Below are 27,598 nucleotides of genomic sequence, written 5' to 3' on the forward strand. Positions count from 1 at the left end.
GTCCCAGCTCCTGCCAATCTAGCAATTCAAAAGCATGCCAGCACAAGTAGATAAATAGGCACCATGGTGGTAGAAAGGTAAATGGCATTTCTGTGTGCTTCTGTCATGGTGTTCTGTTGCATCAGAAGTGGCTTAATGCTGTTGGCCACACGACCCAGAAAGCTGTCTGTGGACAATCACCAGCTCCCTCAGCCTGAAAGTGAAATGAGCGCTGCAACCCCATAGTCACCTTTGACTGGACATAACCATCCAGGGGTTCTTTAACTTTCTTTTTGTTTAACACATCACAAACCTGCTCTTCTCTGGTCCAGTGAGAGCTGGACCATAAAGAAGGCTGATCGCTGAAGAATTGATACTTTTGAATTATGGTGCTGGAAGAGACTCTTGAGAGTCCCATGGACTGCAAGAAGATAAAACCTCTCCATTTTTAAGGAAATCAGCCCTGAGTGCTCATTGGAAGGACAGTTCCTGAAGCTGAGGCTCCAATACTTTGGCCACCTTATGAGAAGAGAAGACTCCCTGGAAAAGACCCTGATGTTGGGAAAGATTGAGGGCACAAGGAGAAGGGGACGACAAAGGAAGAGATGGTTGGACAGTGTTCTTGAAGCTACCAGCATAAGTTTGACCAAACTGTGGGAGGCAGTGGAAGACAGGAGTGCCATGCGTGCTCTGGTCCATGGGGTCACTAAGAGTCGGACACGACTAAACGAATCAACAACAACAAACCATCCAGGGGTTCTTTAACCTTTTTTTTTTTGTTTAATGCACCACAAACCTGCTCTTCTCTGCTGTGAAACTGGATTCCCATGCAAAGAGAAAGGATGAGAGAGCTCACCAAGGACACACACTCTCCTCATTACCCTTGTTCTGAGGAGAGAGCCATCATGAACTATCCTTTGCAAATCCCCTCATGGTCTTGAGAAGCAATCCAAATGTGCCCTTCTCAGCAAAGTTACCAAAGCCTTTGAATAAGTAAACAGAAAGGTTTCAGCTCAGGTGTATTTTAAATCATTTATGCTTCAGGTATTTAATAAGAACAATGGAATTTTGATGAAAGTAATAATTTAACTTTAGCATTTAATTTCCATTTTCTATTCTACATCCTTTGTAAATGTGAGTCACTCTAGGCTTATGATAAGCAGATATTGACATGGCCTTTGAATATAAAGTAATTGCTTAGTAGAATTCCTTCCTTTTTTCTGAAAGTTGACAAGAACAAGAAAGATTGTTAGAGGGATTGCTGTGAATTGTTCAGGAAGGTCAAAGGCATGTCATGAAATCAGCCTGAGAACAATTGTTAATAATCTATTGGTGGTGACTGCCATTAGAAATGCCCATTACTAATTATTTCTGCATGTTTAAAAAAGCTTGACTATCATCAGGTAATAATTTTAAAGGGTATCAGCTGGGGGGGGGGACTAATATGTCACCAAATGATCAGCCTGCTAGTCAGTGGAACTAAGAAAGTATTAAAATGGCAATGCTGCCAAATGTTAGAATCAAAAGGATAGATATAAAAACACCCCCAAATGTGGAAATGGAAAACTTTTGCTAATCAAATACAAAATCCTTTTGAGTTTTGTCTGAACTTAGAAAGCACCTTCATATATTTTGATAATATTTGCTTAACAATATATAACTTATTATGTGATTAAAGTATGATTTAATGAGTATTTTGTAGTCGTGGAATTTTTGTAAAGAAACCTTTTTCTTTCTTTTTTAAGTGGGTGACAAAGCACCTTCGGCCAATCAGAGCTTTGTCCAGCAAGTGAACTGCTATTTGTAAACTGTATGTAAGGGTGAAAAAAAAAGGTTGTAAACAGATTTATAGTGCTATTTTTAAGGCTTTGATAAAATAATGCACTGATCTCCCTCCAGGGCAATTCTAAACATGTCTAGTCAGAGGAAAATTCTACTGAATTCAATGGGGCTTGTTCCTAGGAAAGCATCATTACAATTGCAGCCTTACAGAGCAATCTAAACACCTCTTATGCCAGGCTATCTGTGGGGTGGTTCAATTGAACAGAGATGTCCCTTTGCTCAGTTCACCAGTTCTCTCAACATCTGCCACTAATGAACTGACACAATTGGTGACAACTCTGGCTGTTGTCCTTCTATCTCACTAAGATCTGGAGGAGGGGCCCCACCAATTTGCCCTCTGGCACAGAGCCCCCTTTCCATTGCTTTCTTAATGGCTCATCACCTTTCCTTTGTTCTCTTAATAGCCTCATGAGGAAGCTAGCCTGACTTATATTCTAACCCTTGCTGGATCCAGGGGTTCAGAAAACTTGATTAAATTCTAACAGTTACTAGGTCCAGGAATTTAGAGGATGTCTGGCAACCACAAACTCATAACAGCTGGGAAGATGCTCATGATTGACTCAGCCCAGGTGGCTTTCCCAAGTTCAAAATACTTTGTGATGGAGTGAAATGAAACTATGGAAGAATGCTTCCTACACTGCTGTGTTTATGCATGAAGGAGTGCTGTATTTGTTTTAGATCCAAAGCCCACCTACAAATATTAAAATAAGAAAGATCCCATTTTTTATGAAGCGTATTTATTGCTTTAAGTTTTCTTGATTTAAAGCAGCAGAAAATAAAGCTTCTGATGAATCAAGCTTGGTGCAGAACAGAAAGCAAATTGCAAACTTGGAGCCACAAGGTTTTCCCCAAAAGAGCTCTTTGATCCCAGCTGTAATGCTAATACATTTGATTAGTATTGTAGTAAACCTAGAAAAGTAGATGCATAATATTTCAGGCAAGGTTGAATGGAGTAGGAAGACTATAAGATAGTATCTTCAAGGTAATATTTTTACCTGTCATATTTAAAGGTTATGTTTCACCATTTGACCGAGCAAACTCCATGCTGATTTTATTCCTTACTTCTGCAATTTTCTAAAACAAAAATATATATGCCTCCTCATACTCAAACCCAAACCCTCCCTAGCAAAAATTGGTCACCCTCTTCAGTGGTTCCTCAGTCTATCATTGAGTAAGTTGCCTGGGGGGAGGGAATAAGAGATGCCTTGGTAGAATCATTAGGGCCAAACTGGGCCCCTGATCTTCCTTGATTTGGAATAAGAACCAAGGTGTATGGGCAGGGTGTATGTGTGTGAAAATAAGTTGCCAAAGGAAAGAGAGAGTAGCTGAGGTACAATGCCATTGGAGGCTAAAATAGGTCTTGGTGGCATATTCTCTCCCTAATGAAGAAAGGAATTTCTCTTAGTGCCTGGCTGGCAGGTATGTTTGGTTGAAGGATGAATGATCCAAGAACATAAGAAAAGTCCAATTGCATCATATCAAAGGCTTATCTTGGTACCATTCTGCTATCACAGTGACCACTCAGATTTTTGTGGGACACCTATTATCAGGAAGTGAACAATATCACACTCTCTCATTCGTGTTTCCCAGCAACTATTAATTACAGTAGAGGCAGATACCAGAGGTAAAATAAAGCCATAACGACTAGTACCCAGCTTTGTCCTCCATGACTTTGTCTAATTAATTCCCCTTGAAAGCTAACCAAGTTGTGGCCACAACATCACCTTGTGACAGCAAATTCCACAGTTCATCTACACGCTTTCTCCTACCATAGAGGAAAGTGGAACTCCAGTAGTAGGGTAGAGGTGGATCGTGGTTGGGAAACAGCTGGTCTTGGTGAGAATGAACTTGATAAAATATTCAAGTGGGAACTGATCAGAAAGGTTCAATGTATGGTGTGCTCCTCAAACAATTATTTATTGAGGTTAAGAGAGGGCAATGTTTTATCAGTGCACACACGCTCAGGAACATGTAAAATGGTTCTTAGTTTGCATTGCTTTTGTGTGTGTGCATGTGTGTATCCACATGGTTGCAGATGAGAAAAATAAAAATAAAAAGTGAGGGAAATGCAATGCAAAATAATGGCAAAATAATTAAAAAGGGGCGAAAAGCAGGCAAGGTTCTGGGAAAACTGCCTTTGGCAATCCTGCCCACCATTGACCCAATGAACTTTTGACTATACACAATTTTGGCTTTAGGTGTGATCACTGGAATGTAACCTCTGCTTAAATTGCGAGCTTACTGCAAGTAAAATTTTACTCACTATTATGCCAGAAATTCTAATCTCACGTTAATAAGAAAAGCCTAACCCCAATCTATTTCCGAAGTTTTACTACATTTAAAATATAAATTAAAACTACAGCAAAGGGTGTTCTTTTGTGCTCAGTTATTACAACGAGTCCTCTGGGAATCTGGGAATTCTAGGTTATTGTTCTCTCTCATCTAGCCTATGTTTTTTTAACGGTCCTTTTTATTGTTTTATAGATTAAAACACACACACATAAGCAAGCAGAGCCCTGCCATGATAAAAATAATTCTTATCTAAGCACAAAAGTTTTCATTCAATAGAGATGATGAGACAGAAGACTTCACAATCTCATATACTGCAGACGCCTCGAGACCAAAAACAACAACACTGTGACAAATGGGACACATACATCTTAAAAATAACAGTAGTGAACTAATATCTTTAACAAATGATTGCTGTGGATATGTTGGCTGAGTTTATTGGGTGGAGAGAAACACTGGATTGTGTGTGGGTGTGGCAGTCCCCTTTCCCTTAGTCTGATTGAGAATCCTTAGTCTCTTTATTCCTCTTCTTGGAGAAGAGGTGTCTGGGATAGCTGAGTTGTTAGGTCCCTGCGGATTGTAGGTGGGCAAATGTTGTCCCCCTCTTCAAAAAAGGGGAGGGGAAAAGAGACCCAGCTTGACATCTTCAGATATCTAAAGGGCTCTCACATGGAGGATGGAGAAAGATTATATTCTGTTCCATAAGATGGGACAGACCCAATAGATATGGGATGATATCCAGCATTACGATCTTCAAACAAAAACATCTTGGAGGTTCCAGGCCACAGAAAGGTTAGGCTGGCCTGAACCAGAGCCAGGGCTTTTTCAGCTGTGGCTCCGATCTGGTGGAATGCTCTGCCACAAGAGACTAGGGCCCTGCGGGACTTGACATCTTTCCGCAGGGCCTGCAAGACACAGCTGCTCCGCCAAGCCTTTTGCCAGGGCACAGCCTGACTCCCTTCTTTGGCAATCTTCACAGAACTCTAGCCCAATGGTTGCCATCAATTTGTTTTGAATTAATTTTATAATGAAATGATTTTAGAATGTTGTATTATTTTATTGTTGTTAGCCGCCCTGAGCCCGGCTTCGGCTGGGGAGGGCGGGATATAAATAAAAAATTTATTATTATTATTATTATTATTATTATTATTATTATTATTATTAGTGATACTCAGTAGACCTATTTAAATAAATGGGCCTAAGTACAGTGCTCATGGTACTTTCCCCCCACTATGAGAGTCCAGTTTTTCCAGCTGATATTTTCTACCTTGAAACCTGTTGGGATTTTTTTCGGAATAGTCCTAAGATGCTTAAAGTAGTTACTTCATTTTGCAGTTTACTGAGAATGGTTGTTTATCAGAGGATGGGGAAGGACTAGGTAATCAACCGTCGCAATGAGTACAGAACTACTCAAATCCACAGGACAGGTTTTGAACAGGGGTTGTGTTGACAAAAACCGCTGCTGCTCAAAACTTGAATCAGATACACTTCACTTCATAATAAGGTGACGTTATGCCCCCAAGTCCAATTGTTACAGCTGCTTCTGGGCGATTCTTTCTAAACCAGATCATTATCTCTTGTGAAAATTAGGCAGCAAAGCAGAGCCAGTCTTTTTACTAACAACCCACCCACCCCTGCTAGCAGCGACGTCCCAGAAGTGCTCAATATCCTCTCGTCACCCCAAGCCTTGCGGTTATGAGTGGGAGGTGCAACGTACAGAAGGGGGAAAAAATGATGCATTGCACAGCTTGTGATGGACTGGCAGAACCAAAGGGGTGACCACCCCTATCACTAACAATGAGCTTATTCCAGTGCTGCCTTCCCACTCATTCCACCTTCTTCCAAACTGCATTTCTTAGTGTGGGAACAAAGAACAGATTGAAATGTAGAAGAATGGACTTGTAATATTAATGCTTTTCCTGCATCTTGTATCGTTCTAGAAAATTTGTCACTATTACCTAAGCACTGATTTAATGATTTTGCATTAAATCATAAGCCAGTGGTTATACAAAGGATAACTGTAGTATATGATGTGTAGAGTCATTCTGTCACTGCTGGCTGTTGTTGTTTTGAAATAAGACTCAGTATAATTGGATAATTTGGACAGCAACTACTCCCTACCTTTTAATACTGTAGATTCAATGAACTATTCAGTGAAATATATTCAATTATGGTATTTATTTGGTGTACGATAAAGAAAAAAATATCTATAGTTGGGAAAACTTAATTAGAAGACACACTTAAATATACATCATACCACGTGTGGTATATTATAATATACAGTCATACTTTGGTTGTCGAACGGAATCCGTTCCAGAAGTCCGTTCAACTTCCAAAACGTTCACAAACCAAGGAGTGGCTTCTGATTGGCTGTTTGGCCCCAGAAACAATGCTGACAGCCGAAATGGACATTTGGCTTCCAAAAAATGTTCGCAAACAGGAATACTTACTTCGGGGTTTGCGGCGTTCGGGAGCCAAAATGTCCGAGTACCAAGGCGTTTGACAACCGAGGTACAACTGTAGTATAGTATATCAGGATATGCCAACCGGCTTGATAAAGTACCAAGTTTTTTGGGGGGAAGCTATAGAAATGAGACAACATCAAAAAATGGTATTATATATGGTATTAGGAAACCTCAGAGCTAACAGACAGAATTCCTGGCTTAAACTGCTGATACACTGATCTACATCTTCATAGCATGTAACACCTTATTAAGCATAAAGAACAAAATTCATTGGATTTCTACTAGTTGCATAGTGCAGGGCTATGCAGATTTACTTGGGAGTTTGTCGCATTGAATTCAGAGTGATTTACTTATGACCTACCAAACACATCAGTAGGCCAAAATAAATAAATAAAACAAAAAAAAAGTTTAGTCAACACTTGAATGTATGCAATGTGATAGTGCAACACAAAAAGCTTTCATTACAAACCTATAAAATTGTATCTGATACTTCTGTTCTCACCACTAATTCTAATGCCACTGATTAGGCTTAATTTTTTCCAAAATAAATTAAAACACAAATCGCCACTGGTAGGTCTGGAAGACACCTAAGCATTTCCTGGTCTATAATATGCTAACTATACAGTGTATTGTTTTGTCTTTTGCTGTATAGCCTAGACTTGCTTGAGTAATGGTGCCTGTAAGACTTTCCTGCATTTTTGCCAGGTTACACAAAGAACTCCTCCTTGCCTATTTGAATTCAAATTTCTGACACTGTCTTTTGCTTCATAGACTCATCATTTATGCCGTGCTAGAAGAAGCTAATCTTTCTGACATTATCAAGTACTTCCCTTTAAAGTTTATATAATTCAATTAGATTTGTTCCATTTAAACATCTTTTTCCTTCCTAGACTACATAAAATTAAAGTTTCAAAACCTTTTCATTTCAACCCTATCCTATAATCTATGGATTAACCTAATGCAGTCATTCTATGTACCATTTTATTATAAAGAGAGAACTCTGAGCACTGAAATAATGAAACTGCCGAAGGCCATGTACTTCTGGTTTTAAAAAAGCAGGATTTCCTTTTCATCACCTACATTTGAAAGCAGATCTTCATGGCAGGGATGAGGAACCCTATGACACTAAATCAGTTTTGAGTCATTAGTAACTACAGAAAACAAGTGCACCTTCTAAAGTTTTCGTGGGATTTCCTAGCAGATATATGCACAGGTGATTTTCTCTCAAAACTGCACAGCATCACATGGCTAGATTTCATAGGAAACATTCCTATTTCCCTTTCGTTTCCAAGTATCCTTACATTTCACTATTCCATAATCAAAACAGAACAACTTGCTTGTTTATCAGCTTGTTTCCTTTCATTGCCAAAGTAGTGCAAATGCTCAAGGGCTCCCATAAGCCAGCAATCTGAAATTGAGTAAGCTAGTCAGTTCCATCAGCCCCAGCAAGTATGGCCAATGGTCAGGTATGATGGCACCATCCAGATAGCCACATTGTGTGTGTGTGTGTGTGTGTGTGTGTGTGTGTTTTGGGGGGTGAAGTATGCAGCATGCCAGACCCCTCTAATACCTGGGTCCTGGAAGTATGAAATTTATCAAGGCTTCTAATTCTTGGAATAGCCAGGCTAGCCTCCTGGCAAGGTTATAGCCAAAGGATAAATGGACATAAATCTGATATCAGGAATCACAAGACAGAGAAACCAGTAGGAGAACACTTCAATCTCCCAGGACACTCTATACAAGATCTCAAAGTAGCTTACTTGTTACAAAAGAATTTCAGAAATAGACTGGAATTGCAACTTATTACCGAACTTAAAACCATGGAGAGACCTGGTTTGAATAGAGACGTTGGATTCTTATCTCATTATACATGATAAAGCTATTTTTAGCCATCACACACCTTGCTTTTTCCTGTAAGACCAATTGCAATCGTTAACAGTCGTCAACAGGTTTACCACACCCATCAGCCAATCACCCATTCCCACCACCCTTCTGAGTAATACCCCTCCCAGTCCCCACCCTCTCACTATATAGAAGGGTCTGGTGACTTCTGTTTCAGTGTATCTGAAAAGGTGTGCATGCACATGAAAGCTCATACCAATAACAAACTTAGTTGGTCTCTAAGGTGCTACTGGAAGGATTTATTTATTTATTTTTGTTTCGACTACAACAGACCAACACTGTTACCTACCTGTAACTAGAGCCATTAAAGGGTATTAAGAGGCTCGGAGTGTGACAGCAAATGGGTGGGGCCCTTCCCTCAACAGAAAAAGGCAGCGTTTGGAGCAGAGGTAGCAGGGGATATCCTCCAACATTCCCCTGATGAAAATCAGGACATGAGAGTGTGTCTTTTGTTGTCGCTTGAGTCGGTTGGCTTGTATGGGAGCACGATACCAAAACAAATGCGTCTTTTGGTGCTGCGCCCTTGCGAGAGCATGACACCACTTCAAGCATCAGTGCTGGCTGCAAGTACCAGCTCAACCCCAGGACATCCTGGGAGGAAGCTGGGATGACTTCTGTTATTCTGGGAATGTCCCTTTAAAATAGGGATAGTTGGAGGATATGGCAGGGATGCGATCTAGAAGGAAATCAGCAAGCTGGAGAGGGAGGGAAGAGCAATGCTGTAGAGCAATGTTTGATTTCTGTTTGAATCAAGGTTGCCTCTATGGGAGAAACAACACCCTTTTGGGTTGATAATGCTGTGAACCTCTTCATCGTATGCTCAGGTTGTATGCATGCATAAATAAATCACAGTCTCATTCTAATGCCTCATGCCTCATTCTAAAAGGAAACATGAACCCTAGGTAAGCACCTGGAAAGCCTGGAATCTCACACTACTCAGAGATTGGGCTGGCATGCAACACTATCAGAATGGTAAACAAAAGTATGGTTTCATCTCAAGGTTGTTAATCAAATGTTAATCAAGGAGCAGACCAAGAATGATGGGAACATAGAGGAAGCTCCTGATTCTTGAATAACCCAGTAATATCCCCCATCATAATATGTAAAAATACATTTTAAAAGAAAGCAAGATTTGTACATTCAGGGACAACTGGGTACAGCAAACCTTTTCCCCAGGTGAATCATATGTTGTTTAGGAAAAACCTTCATTTTTGCAACCCCCTTCAGAGGCATTTCGTGAATGGAACCATATACTTGGCTTTAAACAGTTGAGGTTGTATTTTTACAGTGGAAGGGGGTAGTGAGGCATATCACTTTTCCTGGAATACATTTGATACTGCTGTTTTCACACAATCAACAAAACCACAAAACAAAGCTGACAAGCTAGTTCTCCTGGGCTTGGGTTTTCTGCTCTTTGGGGCTTTTGTTGTCTGCCCAAATGTTCTGTGCATGACAGCTAATTTGTGTAATACAAATGATGTTACCTTATAAGCTTTATCTCAGTGGAATGCTAACTAGAGCATCTCTGTGTAAACAAGCACTTGAGTTTATTATCCATAATCCTATAGAACAGTCTTAAACATCGCAGAGCATTCTGGAAACAGTGTTAAGGTTATCAGTTCAACTTTCACAGTTACTTTGTTGGCTGTTAAATCACAGCAGACTGCTACTTATTGTGAGTAAATTCTGTTAAACAAACTTACTTCCATGTGAAAATGCAGTACAGGGTCATCTGAAAAACCCTATTCTCAATAGGTTTAGAGCTGTGGGGTTTTTTTGAGAGGTTCCCCCCTCTGTTTATTGGAATGCATAGGATATAAAACTGTTCCAAGCCCCAACAACATACCCCTAATTTTTATTTTCAGTGAAAAAAGCATCCATTTTTTTACTTCCTGGAGCTATGGTATTAAAGTTTGGTTGCTGAAACCCATTTTGATAATGCTTGACAGGTGATAAAGCACATTTTACTTTCTACTTCTGGTAGGCTTTATTCCTTTCCATCATGGAATCTCTTACCATGAATCTTTTTTCTGTTTATAACTGGAATTTATTTCAGCAGAACATCTCCCATTTTAAAAAGCAACTATATCTCAGGAATGTTTCAAAATCTACTTTGAAATCACACCCTTTCCCAAACCATAGGACTACAAACAAGAGTTTAACCTAAACTTCAAAGAGAGACTTCACCATGGACATTAATTTTTGGCTCACTATAAAAAATTTGTCCTCTGCTTCTCTGGATCATGGCCAGTGCAAAAATACAGGATCTACAATAACAGCTCAAACATGAAGAAGTGTGCATGCACAGAAAAGCTTATACCCAGAATATATTTAGTTGGTCTCTAAGGTGCTACTGGACAATTTTTATTTATTTAGTTCAACTGCGTCATACCAACATGGCTACCTACCTGAAGCTCAAACATGGTAACAGATGTCTGGCAAAAAGCACTGATTTGTTCAACCAATTCTAGATAGAAACAAGGACCATCTTATTGGCTTCTTAAAACTGAAACTGCAGAAACATCTGCCCACATATATGCCACGTCGCTTCCTGCTGTCTCAAAATAACTTCAAATAGCAAAAACATGCCTGTTATCCATCTCTGAGTCGAGCACCTCCTCACTAGAATTTAATTTCTTAGATTATTAAGCACTTTGCAGCAAAAAAGGTAACATAAATTATCAGTCTTACCCTGAGTGTGTAGATTTTGATTCAGTTCCAAATTCTCCACCCTGAGACCTGAAACATGCAAAAAAAGAAACACAGAAAATGTCATCTCATTTTGAAGTTCAAAGAAAATGTTGAAATATTGCTAATCACAACACTTCAGCAATAGCAATACAATTAAAAATAAAAGCTTATTTAAAACATTTCCAAACCATTTAAAAATACCTAAAAGCGATTAAGCACAATAAGACATCAGAATGTTATCACCAGAAATTAATAAATAGAAATTTACAGAATTCATTTATTTAAAACATGTATTCTCCACCTCTAATCACAGTCTAAATATGCAGCAAAAATGTGGTGGGAGCATGACATGTTGTTAGAATGGACTGGTGACACCAAGCTGCAGATTCCAGACTGAACTGTGAGGAGAGAATGAACTCCTGCCAGAATTGGCAGTAATGTTCCAAGCCACAGTCCTGCAGGTGCCTCACTAGCAACCCCAGAGACTCCTGGTCTTGCTCTTCCTCCTTGCTTGTGTTCCGTGTTCGACCGCCTTCTTCCAGCATACAAGTACTAATGAGACTGAAGAGACGGGAGGAACTCACCAGAACTCAGTTCTGACACCTTTCAGATGGGCACCATTGCCATTTTAAGAGAACAAGGGAGGTGTTCATGGCGAGTTCTGGCACCTCTTTTTTCTGGCACTGTCTAACATGAATGTATTTTTTTTACAGATCTGGGGTAACAGAGTTTGGAGGTGCAAGGACACCCATAACTGCTAGATTTGGGGAATGTTAGAAATCAATAAATGGTAGAATTTAGATAATATTTACAATATTGAAGGGAAGATGTCAGATGTCAGATTGAAACCAGAAAATTGCCTGGGGAGAAGGTCCATCAGGCAGTAACAGCTGGAGAATGGTCAGTCAATGACCCTCTGCCAAAGCTCTGGGCAAATGGAGCTGGGAGGGGGAGATTATAGGAAGTGTGATTTCACACAGTAAATAATGTGTCCTTTTGAAATTTAGAGGCTATCTTGGCAGACTGGGATAGAAGCACAGAAATGATGCCTGGACTACAATGCTGCACTGCTGGAAGGAACAAGCCCCTCTGGAGATGTACTGCTCTGAACTCTCTTCAAAGTAGACCCAGGTCTAAAATATGTGTACAATAAACCATATTTCTTAAAGACACTGGTCTCTGTTGTGTCTTGATCTCCCAACAGAAATACAACCCTGGGTGAGTGCTTGGAACCCTATGGAGATTCGGGGTGGCACACAACCCTTTTATTTTAGGAATGCAATTTTGATAAATGGGTAATGGAAATTGTTCCAGTTTGGAAACTGATTGTATATGGATAACAAGTAAGTACTACTGCTTTTCTGAATGAGTCCCATGACTTGTTTCCAGGAGAATTCAAGTATCTGATCAGCCCTGTAACCAGCCTTCTCTGTTAGGTGAAGCAGTCACATTTCTAGGTGGAATATTTTTTGTATAAGTGTGAGGTACATATTGCCAGACCATCCACACTTATTGGTGGACAGGATGTGAGGGCCAGGCCAGGGGAAGTGAAAGGCCTTTCCCCTTTATAATATATAACCAGCTCTCTAAACTCTTTCTCCCCTTTCTGTAAATTACTAAGCCCTTTTGGATCTATGGTATTACTTAGGTTCCCCACCACACCCTTGTTGTGGGCTTCCTTTTGATGTATGTCTATGTCTCAGGTTTTGTGTGTTGTCTGCTGAATGAGTCAGGGTTCCTCTGAAGTTAATGGTAATTTCCTGGTTTTCTCTTTATCACCTCAATTCTTGTAGGGGCAGCAGATGCTGCTGGGCAAAATACCCTCATTCCTAGACATGGTTAATGCAAATTACTTAAGCGACAAGCCTCCAGCAGTCTCAAACATTAGAATTTCTGAAACAAGGAAGAGCTGATACTTTTGTGATGCTATCTTCAACTGACATTGCTTCTTAATTAAAAAAAAAAGTAACTGATAAGGATGATTGTTTACTAACCAGATCATTGCATTTCCCAGCTAATTTTCAAGTAGACTTTCTACAAAAAAATTAAATAACACAGTAGCTAAGAACGGATTACAATTATGGCTCACTGAATAAAACTGCATCAGTGTGTGCTTCTCAGTGTTGGCAAATAGGAAAATACCCCCTGATCTTTTCTCTTTCTTGTTCACTATCTCTGTCGGGTTCCTGTATCCTTCCATCCATGGAAGGCATTTAATCCAGTGGAGGACCCCTGCAAATGGCAGTGTGGGGCAGCAGCAGTCACTTGGCCTTTGCTTGCCAACCAGGGACAGAGATGGGCAGGAATGAAGCACTATTAGGGTGAATGCAAACTGGTAGAGAAGCTGGCTGGTGAGGGAGGGGAGAGATGAAACTTTTGCAAATCCCCTTATCCCTGGTACCATGTCCAACACTGTCCTCAAGGGGGGCTTAATGTACCTGCTACCTACAGTGAGAAGTGTCACGGGGTGGGCAGCTGTTGCAGCCCATCGCTCTAAACACCTACCCCTTGGGAGCAACACCTGGGTTAGGCGGTTGGCTGTTGGGGAACTCTTAGGCTGCCCACTGGGGAGTGGCAGATACCCCCCCCATCTGTTTATTTGAATCTTGGCCAATCCAGCAGGGTCAAGTGGGTGGGGCTTGGGACCTGATAAAAGCTGTCTGTGTCTAATCTCGGGGTTCATGGTGCAGAAATGTGTGATAACAGGTTACCCCATTAGAGGGGTCTAGTAGGAAGTCTCTGTCCAAAAGCTGTGTGACAGATGGGCCATATAGAGCTTCTTTCAGTGGTTGGGAGGGTTATCCATGTAGACTTGTGGTTTGCAAAGGACTTGTTAATCCTGGGCTTGACCCTGTCATGCAACAGCCCTCCACCGGGGGAAAGGGGGAGACTTTGAAGGATATTCACCAGGGGTTTACCTCACCTGGGCCTGTTCACTCAAGCGGAGATCGCTCTGTGGGCCGTATTGCATCTGTGCAGACACAATTTCTGGTGATTTTCGGTGCCATAGAAGTGAGTCCCTGCTCTGTGCTGTGCCGGTTTAGGGCAGTGCTCGGGGGCTCGCCGACCGGGCAGCTCAGTTTGAGGGTGGCTCATGGGCCATTTAAACCACCCCTGTGGGCCGCTTGTGGCCCATGGGCTGCAGGTTGCTGACCCCTGATATACACCCAATGCCTAAGCCAAATCCAACCTACATCTGAAATCAATGAAGTTATGGCCAATTTTTAAAATCAAAGAATGTTGTCCTGTCCAGTCTGTTCACCTTCTTTACTCAGGCCTTGCTCCCTGGAGGTGTGTGTGGGGTGTGTCACTGCAAGTGCATCTGCAAGTAGTACACACCAAAACACTACCATCTCATTCTTTTACCTCACTCTCCCATTTGTATAATATTTTAAAATATTTATATGCTGCTCACCATGCTCACGTTTCCAGATGGTGTACAATGATAAAATGTAAAACAATAAAATATGCAAATATACAGCATAACTAAAAACCAAAAAATGTTTAAAAATAATGAACAACCAAAAAATTCTTAAAGCCATAGTGTCTGGCCTCACATGTCAGAAAACACCAAGGTGAATAGAAAGGTTCTCAACATATACTGAAATGGTAAATGTGTTGATTATGGGGCCTTGTTTCTGGGGACATACATTAGATCTCAAGCTCATATCCATTGTGAAGAAGAAGAAGAAGAAGAAGAAGAAGAAGAAGAAGAAGAAGAAGAAGAAGAAGAAGGGGAGGAGGAGGAGTCTCAAAGTGGCTAACAATCTCCTTTCCCTTCCTCCCCCACAACAAACACTCTGTGAGGTGAGTGGGGCTGAGAGACTTCAAAGAAGTGTGACTAGCCCAAGGTCACCCAGCAGCTGCATGTGGAGGAGCGGAGACGCGAACCCGGTTCACCAGATTACGAGTCTACTGCTCTTAACTACTACACCACACTGGCTCTGTTACTACTCATAAAGGGAGGATGAGATATGGAATCTCAAGGGTGCACACAAAGTATTATTAATAGTAGCACTTCCATACAAAACCTTGAACCCCTAGCTATTAACTCAAAATTACAGTGAAAGCTAAATAAGCAGCAGTGAACTATTCAAGGAATATTGTAGTAAAACAATCCAGATGGCTCAAACCATCATGCCACTCAGATAAAACAACAACAACATACACATATGCAATCAAAGCAAGACAAGTGAAATAATATAATTGCATAAGGTACTATTGCTTCCTGGGGCACAGGAATAAAATGTATGTTTCTTGGAAGCCTTCAAGAAAATACCAGGCAAGTGGATAAATGATCTATACAGTGACTATCAAAAGCCAAAAACCCAAACCACAGGTGCAAAGTGAGAGAGCAATCATTTCTCGGGAGCACTGGAGAAGTGACAAGATATGTCAACTTTATGACACAACCTGATGTATCCCTCCTGAGTTCTTGCTGTTTGCTTGGTTATAAGAGGAAACATTTATTCTGTCAATTTTTTTTCTAGAGGTATCTCGAGTAAGGGGTGGGTGTAGAACACTTGTCTTATGAAAATCAATTTGCCATGAACTTTGAAACAAGGATTAAAACAGCAGAAAACTATATTACCATCAATACTGTGCTCTTATCCTTCAGAAAACAGCAATGCTGGGCAACTAGGAACATGCCCTCATCTCACCCACCTGACCTGAGGAATTTTGGTACAGTCATACCTCTGCATACGTAAACTTCGGGTTGTGAACGCAGCAAACTCGGAAGTATATCTGCACATGCATGCGCAGAAGTGTTCAATCGCATGCGGATAAATGCTCAATCGCACTGCGTGTGTGAGCAGAAGGGCGCCTCCGGTTACGAAGTTTTTGAGATGCGGCCAGGCCTCCAGAATTGATCCCATCCATAAACGGAGGTACCACTGTAGTCTTAAATTCTCTTCAGGCATACCTCCTTACATGAGAAGTGGGGAAGGGCAGATGTGCTCCCTGGTCTTGTTCCCTGCGCTGTGTCAACATCATTGTTCCCCCAGGCCTCTCTGTATGTCTGCAGTCGGAAGCCTTTCTTAATCATGTTGACTCCGCATGCAATTTAGAAGCTTGATATCCCATGAGTAGAGTGGACTTTCTGCTGCAGAAATATAACCCCCAAATGCATAGAGAATTATAGGAGCAGCAAAAGTGATCTTGGGGAGGGCGAAGGAGGCTATCTCCATGCTACACCTCAGATAGTTCACCTACAGTGGAACCCCTAAGCTTGCTTCTGGCAATATTTAGGTAGCAATTCTACTATTTTGATAGGCAGCAAAATGCTGAAGCCCCTTCTAGGTATTTTCAGCATCCCTTTGACTTCCAGACATATGTGCAAATAAGACATGATATAGTATCAATTCATATTGTCAGAACACTTAATTAAGCAAAAACGAAAACTACTTGATTGGCTGGCAAAACATTTGGTAAAAAGGGAAGAACTCGTAGAGCTCATCTGCATCACTGCTGTTCAGTATTCTCAGCTGCAGGTTTCTAACAGCTCCCACTGGTACCAGAGCCTAAAGAATTTCAGCACTGAGCAATAGTGTTCCCAGTGTAGTAAGGTTAACCATCTGTATTCTGGAGTATATTACTTTATACAGTCCACATGTTAAAAGTTATATTACAGTTTTGCCATGTTCTCTAGAAATATAAAAAGCCTTTTCATCTTAAACTGAAAACAATAGCAAAAACAAAGGAACAACTTTTTAAGCCCCCTTTTTTAATTTGTCAGGAGAAAAATAAATACATCACATCAGTTTTAAAATAAATAAATGCCTAAGATATGGGTGACTTTCATGCACAACCAATAATCCTCGAAACAGTATGATGTTTATTCATGTAAACCATGTTTTGATAAAGGAAAATATATGCTCTTGTTTTTCAAAGAGATCTTGCTCAAGTGAATTTCTATGCACAGAAAAGTTCAATCACGTGCCCAGGAGGAAAAGTGTGTGTGTCCCAGTTCAGCTATAATGGTAAAGAACGGTTTATGAGAACCATGATTTAACAAAATCACTGCCTTGTTCTCTGGTAAAAGCTCAGTACCATTAAAAGCTGTATTACTAGCTGAAGATCACCAAGTGAAGCTTTTTCTACCATGTTTTTACTAGCAAATATATATATATATATATATATATATACAGTCTTACAGCTGCTAATGGCAAAGGAGTCCTGCTCAAAAATACGGTTCCTATAGGTGATCACCTTTATATACAGTACAATGGGTTGGATCCAGACAAATGTATGTGTAATGAGCTTGGTTAGAAGCCCTATTCCTGTGACCAGTGCGGTCAACCTTTAAAATTCTGTTGGTTGGAGGACCCTTCTGGATTGCTCAAGGAATGTGTAGGGAATGGAGAGAGAAATGGGGGTGAAATTAGATGAAGTCCCCCTTAGCTGTGAAGCTTGCTGTTTCCAACTGACCACAGTCAATAATTAAAACTGTTTTAAAATTCAGTAAACTCAGACAACAGTCTACAGTAAAATACGGAGTCAGCAGCAAAATAAGCCTGGTGGTAGCACACTCACATTAACCACAAAACTTTATATGTTAAAAAGAAAAAACCCACCCAGCTAAAAGCTGGCTGTGAATATGCCCAGTGGGCCACTCCCTTTGAACTTCATTTGTGTGTCTGCAGGGTGAATTTCATAAAGGACTTATTCCACTATATTTCATTTCACTTATTTTTACCCTGTGGTTAGATTTACTGGGGGGGGAATAGGACTACATTGGAAATGGTACAATATACGGCTGTTCTTCCTCAATTAGCATTCTCTCTTGTTGAAGACTCAATGGGAATTACTAAGACCCAGCATGAGTTTCTCAAAAACAAGACATGGCAGATGAATTTAATCCCCCCCCCTTTTTATGGAGTTACAAGCTTGGTGGATTAGGGGAATGTTGTGGACATAGTGTATCTTGATTTCAGCAAGGCATTTGACAAAGTCCCCCATGATATTTGTGTAAGCTGGTAAAACATGGGTTGAACAAGGTAACTGTTACGTAGATTTGTATCTGGCTGAATGACGCATTGATGCTTTAGTTAGCAATGGTTAGGCAAAGAATTATAGACACCGAGAGACAAGGTGCCCCAACTACAAAATTTTAGAAATAGATATATAGCTGTACCTGCAGCAACTTTTTTATTGTATCAAAAAATGCAAGAAGGACTTTTACACTTGCCAGAAGCTCAGCTCTGCCCTCGCCAGTTTTGGAAGGATCCTTTAAAAAAGTCCCATATGACCAGAGAATTTGCGCCTGTCCTTTGGGGGATGTAGGAAGCCCTGAACACATATTTTTTAGATGTCCCTTTTACGATGAGGCACATAGACAAACCATTGACCCCTGCTGGTGAGGATTTGCTGACCTCCCGGCAAAGCAAAAATTTGATCTTCTCCTGTTAGGCAAAGACCACAAGATGACCCGAATTGTCGCCAGATTCTGCGCACAGATCTGTAGGCACAGACCATCCCCCGATTCAATCTAGTTTGTTAAGATAATTCCCAAACCTGGATTCACGGGTGACTTTGGGTCATTTCTCTAAGCTAGTCTATTTTAAAGTTTTTATGTGTTTATATGCCTATCACACTTTTAAACTTAAAATCTATTGCTGTATATTGTTTTAAATGCTTGTTTTGCTATTGGGACTGTAGTTCCATTTGTGTTTCTCAAACTGGTCTCTGACCATAATAAATTTCATGTTCATGATGCTTTAGTTGAGATTCCTGCATTGCAGGAGGTTGACTTGATGCCCCTTGGGGTCTTTTCCAATTCTATGATTCTACCACGGTTGTGATATTGTATGTGATATTGTATGTAGCAGATAAGTTATGCAAAAAGTCTACTAGACTTAAAAAATGGGCTGGAATCCAGTGCTGCCACTCCACTCATGTAATAGCTTTGATCCAGCAGAGACTTCCAGTAAAGTTAAGAGGAAAGAGGCAACTTTTGCTGATTCCTCCTTTCTGCTTCAGCTCCCTGTGCCCCTCCAAATCTGCTCAAGGTCAAGGACATTCCAAAATAGCATGGAAAGTGGGACAGGGTGCTCCATGGGGAAGGAGGAATTGGATTAATTTATTGTATTTATATTTATATCTAGTATTGCTAAGGCCAGTAGCTAATGCAATTAATACACAGAAAGAACAGGAACTGGGTGACACAAAAGAAAAAAGGAATTATATACCATTTCCTGAATTAATTACTTCTGTCCATTAAAAGCTAACAGCCATTATATTTTGAATACTTTCTGTCCTTACTACCCATGTTATTTATCCTAGTCACTACTTTTCTTAGTCTTCACCAAAACGTTAATAGTGGTCATCATTCTCCTTGCTCAGCATCCTTCACTGGACATTTTATTTAAGCATACTTGATTCCTTACTGCATTGATTCAATTAGTCCACAGGGTATAGGAAGGACATTAGTTCGATTAGACTGCATTCTGGAACCGCCTCTAGGTAATGGTGCCTAAAAAATGGAGTTATGAGGTCTACTTTAAAAAACAAACAAACAAACCCCCAAGTTCTATCAAATGCCATACACTTACTGCAATTATGATGAGTTCTAATTGCAGTTTGATGAAAGAAATTGGGTGGTCTTGTCAAAAAGATTGTCTTTTCCTTTGCATCTATAAAATGATCATTTTGAGGATTGCTCGGAAACACGTTGTAAAGCTCCTTATGTAGCAATTTTGCCATATAAATGATAATTTATAGGTGCAACCCTCCTGGTCAGAGACAAGAAATCTAACACCTGATTACCATTTAGAATAGTTGGAAGCAAAATTATCAAGCCTTTCTGCCGCTTATAAAATCTGATTAAGTATTAATGCTTCCTTTGCTATAACAGCTAGAATGGAACAAAATATGATGGGATTTTCAGGAATAATAGCCAGTTTACAATCTCACACTCCGCGTGAAGATATGCAATACTATTGAACTGATTGTACAGCAAGTTGAGGACCCACCGCAGGGCACTGTGGCACTCTCTCTCTCACAAACCTGGAGCTGGCCCTGCCAGCAAGCTTGTTTCTTAGACCCAGGAGAGTCATCATCACTACATGTCATAGACAGCTTTGCTATAGTTATCATATAGCATAAAGAGCAGTTCTCACAGCACAGTGGATAATCAGCCTGTGTGCACAGAAGAGGACAGAAGATTTAGCTGAAGGAAGAAGCTGAAGTCAGGCAGGGGACCATGAGGCTAAGGACTCCTGAGAGAAGCCAAGTGCTGAAATCGCTGGCTGGAGCTAAGGGTTTCTGCAGGGAAGAACATGTGTCCCAAGAGGCAACCTTCAAGACAGCTCTGAAGCCAAGGGTCCATGAGATTGCTGAGCAGCTGAGGTTGTTGGATCCTGGTAAATACTTCAGAACTCCTGAAAGAACCTGGAGAGACTCCAGAGGGAATCCTCAGTGCCTTGCTGATTAATGTTAACTGGGTAGAGGTTGCTTAGGGGAAATTCCTGTAGGTTTGAAAGAAGAAGAGTTTGGATTTGATATCCCGCTTTATCACTACCCTAAGGAGTCTCAAAGCGGCTAACATTCTCCTTTCCCTTCCTCCCCCACAACAAACACTCTGTGAGGTGAGTGGGGCTGAGAGACTTCAAAGAAGTGTGACTACCCAAGGTCACCCAGCAGCTGCAGGTGGAAGAGCGGGGAATCGAACCCGGTTCACCAGATTACGAGTCCACCACTCTTAACCACTACACCACACTGGCCTCTCTAAAAAGGGGGAAGGAAAGGGGGAGAAAAGGGGGAGGTACTGAATCACTCAAGAGCAAAATTGTTAAAGAGAAACCTTATTTTGAAACTATTCTGAGTGAAAGAAACTGTTACTAAGTTCATAGTATCCATGTTTATAAGAATTATTTTGAAATAAAATATGATTTACTTTGTTTTACCATTTAAAATAGAAACTGTGCTGTTTTGTCCCACAGTTACCCACAATTACTGTTGGGTAAACAGGGGCACATAATTGACCTAGTATTTAAATGTATGGTGGCAGCAGTAAATGAGCGAGAGCCAAGTAAAAGGTTATATCTTAAGCAAAGAAAACAAACACTAAAGTGTGGGATTACTTTTGACAAAACAGTGGTAGCAAAGAGGGGTTTCCTCACAGCTTGTGGCAATAGTTCCTCCATAGCTCATTGCAGATAAACTTTATTAAAGCTGCAAAACCCTAAACATACTTCCTGGAAATACGTTTCCTAGAAATCACTTGTGTTTATGCAAGTGGATGTGCAACAAGATTGCACCCAAGCTTAATGATCACCAACCATAGCTGCATAGCATAAATAAGTCTTCACAAAATGCTCTGAATCTCTGCTGAAAAAAAGTTCCACAGCATGGGACAAGCAACACTACATGCTTGAATTCTGATTGAGGCCAGTCTTGTCTTTGTAATACATGGGGCAACTAACAGTACTCCACTGGATAAGCTTAGTGATCAGGCTAGAATGTAAGGGTTCAGAAAGTCCTAGAATGGCTGTTGTATAAGTCTCCTCCTGCAATTGGCTGCAATTGAATATCATCCTAAGTCATAGGTGCCAACTCCCTGAGGCCCTGGGTGCCTGAGCACTCACAAAATTATCCATGAAGGGGCCAAGCACCCACAAATTTCAATGCCAAGGCCATGCACATGGCATGGTACCCAAGGCCCCAGGCACCCACAGTTGCAGGGTCAAGCTGGCACTCCTGTCATAAGTGTTCTTTACAGGCTTAAGAGTTTATATGAAAACACGTGAAAAATATTATCCATATTTTATTCAGTAATGTACTAGAAGCTGCTTATAATTGTTGCTTTCTCTGTAGCATCATGAAATTCCTTTGCACTGTGACTATGAGCTCCCCACCCCCTCCTGAATAGGAAAAAAGCACAATGGATGATTGATTTTTAGTTCTCACAGATGATACAATGACAAATAAGAAGCCAGAGCAATTTAGTCTGAAATATCCTTTTCAAAGGATTTAATGCATTAAGGAGTCAATCTGCTTTCTGCAAACTATCCAATGCAATGCTAATAGCATTATAAACAAACAAAACTCCAAATAGAGTACTGATTAATTGTGTGATATTATCATTGTGTAAACAAGAACACTATGGTGAATGCTTAGATTAGCCTCTGAAAGGTAGCTTTTGGTGTAGATGAATATATACAAGAATATTATAAAGCCATTCTTTCAAAGTGTTTGATCTCATTTTCAGTATTGTTTATGTACAAGACGACATCTCTGCTGTTTAAGAACAAGGGCATCTCACTATCACCACCACCAAAATAAAAACAATTTACATGAAAGGGGCCTCGTTGGAATACTTTCCTTTATATTATTTTCTTTTTATGTATTGCATTTCATTATCTTTCTATAAAAGAGTTTGGATTTTATTGCTCAATATGTTAAAAAGCTCTAATGAAATTCTATACAAAGCAATACACATACACGCTTATCTCAGATCCTTTTACCCATGGGTTGGCAAACTAAGGGCCCCATGGCCTTCTGGATCTGGCCCACAGACGGTCCGGGAATTGCTGTGTGGATCGCCAGCACGTGCGTGTCCTTTCCCTCTCCCTCACACTGCAGCAGCGCACCCTCCCTCCCTCCTGGCTCCTCCCCGCCCTGCCTAGAGGAGGAAGGGGGCTGGGCTTTGTTGGTGCCAGCAGCAGCAGCAGTGCTCGAGCGGCTGCCATTTTAAGCAGTCCCTCTCCAGAGCCCTTTTGCATGCCACTAATCGTCCCTCCGCTGCCGCTGCCAGCCCCTGCCGCTCACAAGATACAGGTAAACAGCAACTGGGGCTCATGGTGTTCTTGCATCATTTTATTTTTCAAATTATAGCCTGACCCCCCACAAGGTCTGAGGGATAGTGGACCGGCCCCCTGCTGGAAAAGTTTGCTGATCCCTGCTTTTACTGGTATGCTGGAAAACCTGGTCTACAGACTAATTGGTTTTGCATTGCAATGGGGTAGAGGGAGAAACAGCTTTCACTGCCATCTCTCAACTTCAAAACTTTCATAAAGAAGAGAAGAACAGAAGAGTTTGGATTTGATAGCCCCCTTTATCACTACCCAAAGGAGTCTGAAAGTGGCCAACAAAGAAGCAGCTACCAGAAGCGCTCTTAAGGGGGCCTCTGACCATTTTAATTCTCTGTATAAACAGGGTTAAACCACAGAGCCTAGGACTTGCAGATCAGAAGGTCGGCGGTTCGAATCCCCGCGACGGGGTGAGCTCCCATTGCTCGGTCCCTGCTCTTGCCAACCTAGCAGTTCGAAAGCACGTCAAAGTGCAAGTAGATAAATAGGTACCGCTCCGGCGGGAAGGTAAACGGCGTTTCCGTGCGCTGCTCTGGTTCGCCAGAAGCGGCTTAGTCATGCTGGCCACATGACCCGGAAGCTGTACGCCGGCTCCCTCGGCCAATAAAGAGAGATGAGCACCAGAGCCCCAGAGTCGGCCACAACTGGACCTAATGGTCAGGGGTCCCTTTACCTTTACCTTTATAAACAGGGTTACAAATTATATTTGCTGTGGAGTAACTTAGGATGCTGCTCATGGACCTGTTTGGGGTTTTTTTTGGGGGGGGGGAGAGAATTATTTGAGGTTTGAACAACCAATTTAATATCTGCAGTTGTTAAAACTATAGGCGAGACTGCCCACAAGTTATCTTTTTTTAAAAAAAGTTAGCAATAGATATAATCATAGTCTCCTCCTCTTCTTTCTTAGCAGCGTATTACAAGGAAAGGAAACTTGTTTTTAGAATAGTTTTTCTCCTGCAAAACCAGCCAGTCTGTACAACCCAACTGCCCACATAATTCTTCCCTTAACCTTTTCAATATGTGTCTGCTGTGAAAAGCAGCTTCTCTTAGTCCTTGGCCTGAAGGTCTCACAGCTGTGGTTAAGTGACCACAAATCACAAAGTAAAAGGGATAGCAGCATTTGAACTATTGGCCAATAGACCCGAAGGCACAGTTTCTGATAAGAGGAGGATCTCTCTTTCCATTGTTTTTAGTCTGTTTAGCAATATTCACCTAACATTTAATCTCACTTGGAAATCCAGCCATTTTACCTTTTATGCTGACTGGCAGCTCCCTCTGTTTAGGCCTTAGGTGTATCTGAAGCATGAACTGTTCAGCAGCAACTGTTCTGAGGTTATTCAGGCATATATATATATATTACATTAAATGCTTAGTAATCACCTTCTGTTTTCCAAAGTAATAAACTTATGCAATGCAGAGTGCAAAACCGTTAGTTTTTATGCTATTGTCATGGGAGTAGGAAATAAGAATTTCAGATCTCTGTTTTGTTTGTGAGCCATTTAAAATAGGCTATAGAGGGACGATATTGCAGTAAATAAGCCTTACCATGAGCAAATTCTGGCCGTGATTACCCAGTAGAAATGGAGCTAAAAGGAGGCCATTGAGGAAATTAGTGGGAGTCCATCAGCATATTGCTGTCTGGGGGATCTTGAGGTTTATAGGACACAACTATGTTGTTCTTTAAAGAGAAAAGGGGGCAATAGGAATAGCCCAATGAGGATTGGCCCCTCAGGGCTAAGCCTTTGCTGGGAACATGGTTGATCACTGGTTGACAGGGCTGGCATGTATTGTTTTCTCACACCTGATTGTGATGTAGTCTTGTGCTGCCAGCCAAGGCAGAGCTCAGTGGAGGGAGAAGCCAGCTGACCAGTCAAGTCTCAGGGGGGTACTTGCCTGGAGGCAGAGTCCATATATAAGGTTCAGTCCAGTCCTAAGGTCAGGAGCATCTCAGTTCATGTAGTCAGACGATCTGGGGGTCAAGAAAGCCAAGGGTCCAAGGTTGCAAGAAGCATCAAGATCTGGCCAGGAATGACAAATGTTGTTTCCAGCAACTGACTGAGGCTGGAACCCCTGCTTAAGAAAGCTGGAGCCAGCTGGTTCTCATCAGGAGCAAGAAGGCTGATCAACAGCAGATGGAGTCACTGCACCTTCTGCTCCTTCAGGTGAAGCCAACTCCTGGCAGATGACACATTGGCACTGGTGCTGAGGTTTTCTCTTCCCCACCAGCATGAGCTATCTCTACTTTTCAGTGTTTATATTTCTGTCACAAATAGGGGTGGGAAAAGGTATTTGGGTAGGATTATTAACTTAAGAGGGGAGGGGGGCTTTATGTGACAGTGGGAACAGTGCATTTGGCCTAGGACATGGCTAAGGCAGACACAATTACCGTATTTTTTGCTCTATAAGACTCACTTTTTCCCTCCCAAAAAGTAAGGGGATATGTGTGCACATCTTATGGAGTGAATGCAGGCTGAGCAGCTATCCCAGAAGCCAGAACAGCAAGAGGGATTGCTGCGCAACAATCCCTCTTGCTGTTCTGGCTTCTGGGATTCAGAATATTTTCTTTCTTGTTTTCCTCCTCCCAAAACTAGGTGCATCTTATGGTCTGGTGCGTCTTATAGAGCGAAAAATACGGTACTTCACCATTTAGCCCAGATTGCCGGTGGGACACAGATGCATGGACTGTGCCATAGTGGGGACCATAGACCCTGGGTGTCACCACTTAGGGGGTGACAAAATGCCAGGGGGCACTCACCTTGGGTCCTGCAACATGCCCGAGCCACGCGTCGCTCCTAGGAGTGACGTGGTGGCTTGGGCCCCCGCAGGCTCCATGCTGCCACACATGGTCCACCTGCTGCCTCCCCCTTAGCTGTAGGGTGGCTGAGTGGGAGGAGGCAGGCAGACTCCTCGGAGGCCCCGTGGAGCGTCCTGCCCCAGCTGACCCCGCCCCCTGGACACAGGGCACACACGCTGCCCCAGGCGCCTGATGGACTTGCTCTGCCACTGACATTGAGGATGAGGCCAAGCATCCAACAGCTAGTGTGGTCTCTGATTGCTGGTCCTTGCCCTGTGCTTACCCAACCCTGCTTGCTTCCTGTAATCAATAACATTGTGGTCTGTTTTTAACCATAACTGGCCTGGTCTCCCTCTTCTCGGCTCCCGAGGGTGAGGGGTCTGTGCACAGCGCACAATACCAAAAAGTCGTAATTTGATACCCATTTAATTGCAGTGAAAATCTATTGATTTAAATCTGTTGGCAGTGAGTTAAACTTAGTCTAATATAATTACATTTTATCCTATATGTAATACTTAAGGTTCTTTCTTTCTTTCTTTCTTTCTTTCTTTCTTTCTTTCTTTCTTTCTTTCTTTCTCTAACACTAATCTCTGTTGCTGTTCCAATATTCAAGCTTTCAAGACAATACTCTTTAGTAAACAGATTGGGAAGAAGATTAAGAAGATTATGGTTCATCGGACAAGAATGGCTACAATTCATTCTATTGCCTATTATTATTATTTTGCATATAACAATATATATTTTACATATAACAGATTCTATGTCTTCTGAAATGGCCCAAAAACATTTATATTTGCAATCACTTGCCGCATTGCACTTCGTATAGCTGAATTATTGTTGTCTTTCATTCTGCGTATTAAGAAGTTCTGTGTGTAACACTATACCTAACCCAACAAAAGGTGGCCGAGTTAAGATATCGCTGTAGCAATATGTCTTGCCCTTCTTAATCTTTAGGACCAAGATGACTGCAATGGTTACACTGACCTATTTATGGGCCAGAACAGTTGCACACACAGAAAATCTGGAGTGTATATTGTACACTTAAGAGAACCCTTTTTAAAACAGTAAAAAAGTATAAAGGGAAACATGTCTCAGATTTGGTGCAATTTTTTATATGTCAGACACTATTGACAGCTCAGAGTAGCTTGTCTTGACATGATGGAAATGCTGCGTGTATTGCCAAGAGTTTTCTGGAGAGCACTCTTATTTTTTTTTAGGACATGTTTCTCTTGAAGGCATCATTAAATTGAGGTTTCTAAGAATCTTTCGGACAAGATGTGTCTCCAAATAGTGATCTTATGTACATGCAATAAGGCTTAAAGCAAGGAAAACACATGACTGTCAGGAGCAAAATAATGAAATGGGCCTGAGCTATTATCATTTTAACCTGCGCTGCTCAAGTTTAATGCTGTCCGCTTAGTTTCGGTTAAAAGCTTTTAGTCAAAGGTTCTCCCTGATAAACGGTTTATTTTATTTATATTTTATTGTAAGATTATACAAACCAGACATTTCAGGGGTAATTTCAAAGCTACACCTTTTCAGTATAGAACATGCAAGCTTGAGGAAAGTACAATTCCACCAGGATTAGTTCATGACCCTCTGAGATTTATTTAAAGAAGGCTAAATATTTCACCATTAACCACAAATTTGGAGAGTGCTTTTCTTCTAGTAAAATGAAGTTGTTACAGTGCCACACTTTTAATCAGTGCTTTTCCTTTAGAAAAAAAGAGGGGTTCTGGTACTGTGTATCCTTAAGTGCCTCCAGACAAAAAGCACTGGTGGTGGCAATATGGTGGCAGAAGTGCATTTATTAAAAAATTAATAGT

At 41.3% G+C, this 27,598-nt stretch overlaps 1 protein-coding gene and 1 long non-coding RNA gene across 28 annotated transcripts in view; one reads left to right on the plus strand and one right to left on the minus strand.

Annotated features, from left to right (window-relative positions):
- The window catches only part of LOC309360450, a 316,242-nt gene extending 293,172 nt beyond the window's left edge, over positions 1–23,070 (plus strand). Inside the window, exon 3 of the long non-coding RNA XR_014164161.1 lies at positions 23,004–23,070. This is a non-coding gene — a long non-coding RNA (uncharacterized lncRNA). The remainder of the gene's footprint in view (positions 1–23,003) is intronic.
- The window catches only part of PTPRD (protein tyrosine phosphatase receptor type D), a 1,158,377-nt gene that overhangs the window by 679,818 nt on the left and 450,961 nt on the right, over positions 1–27,598 (minus strand). For all 27 annotated transcript variants that reach the window (XM_081893652.1, XM_081893642.1, XM_081893658.1 and 24 more), the window contains one exon: positions 11,169–11,216. The gene's annotated coding sequence lies outside the window, so the exon portion shown is untranslated. The remainder of the gene's footprint in view (positions 1–11,168; positions 11,217–27,598) is intronic.

This window comes from Podarcis melisellensis (assembly GCF_964234715.1).
Source record: "Podarcis melisellensis genome assembly, chromosome: 17".
Lineage (NCBI taxonomy): Eukaryota > Metazoa > Chordata > Lepidosauria > Squamata > Lacertidae > Podarcis > Podarcis melisellensis.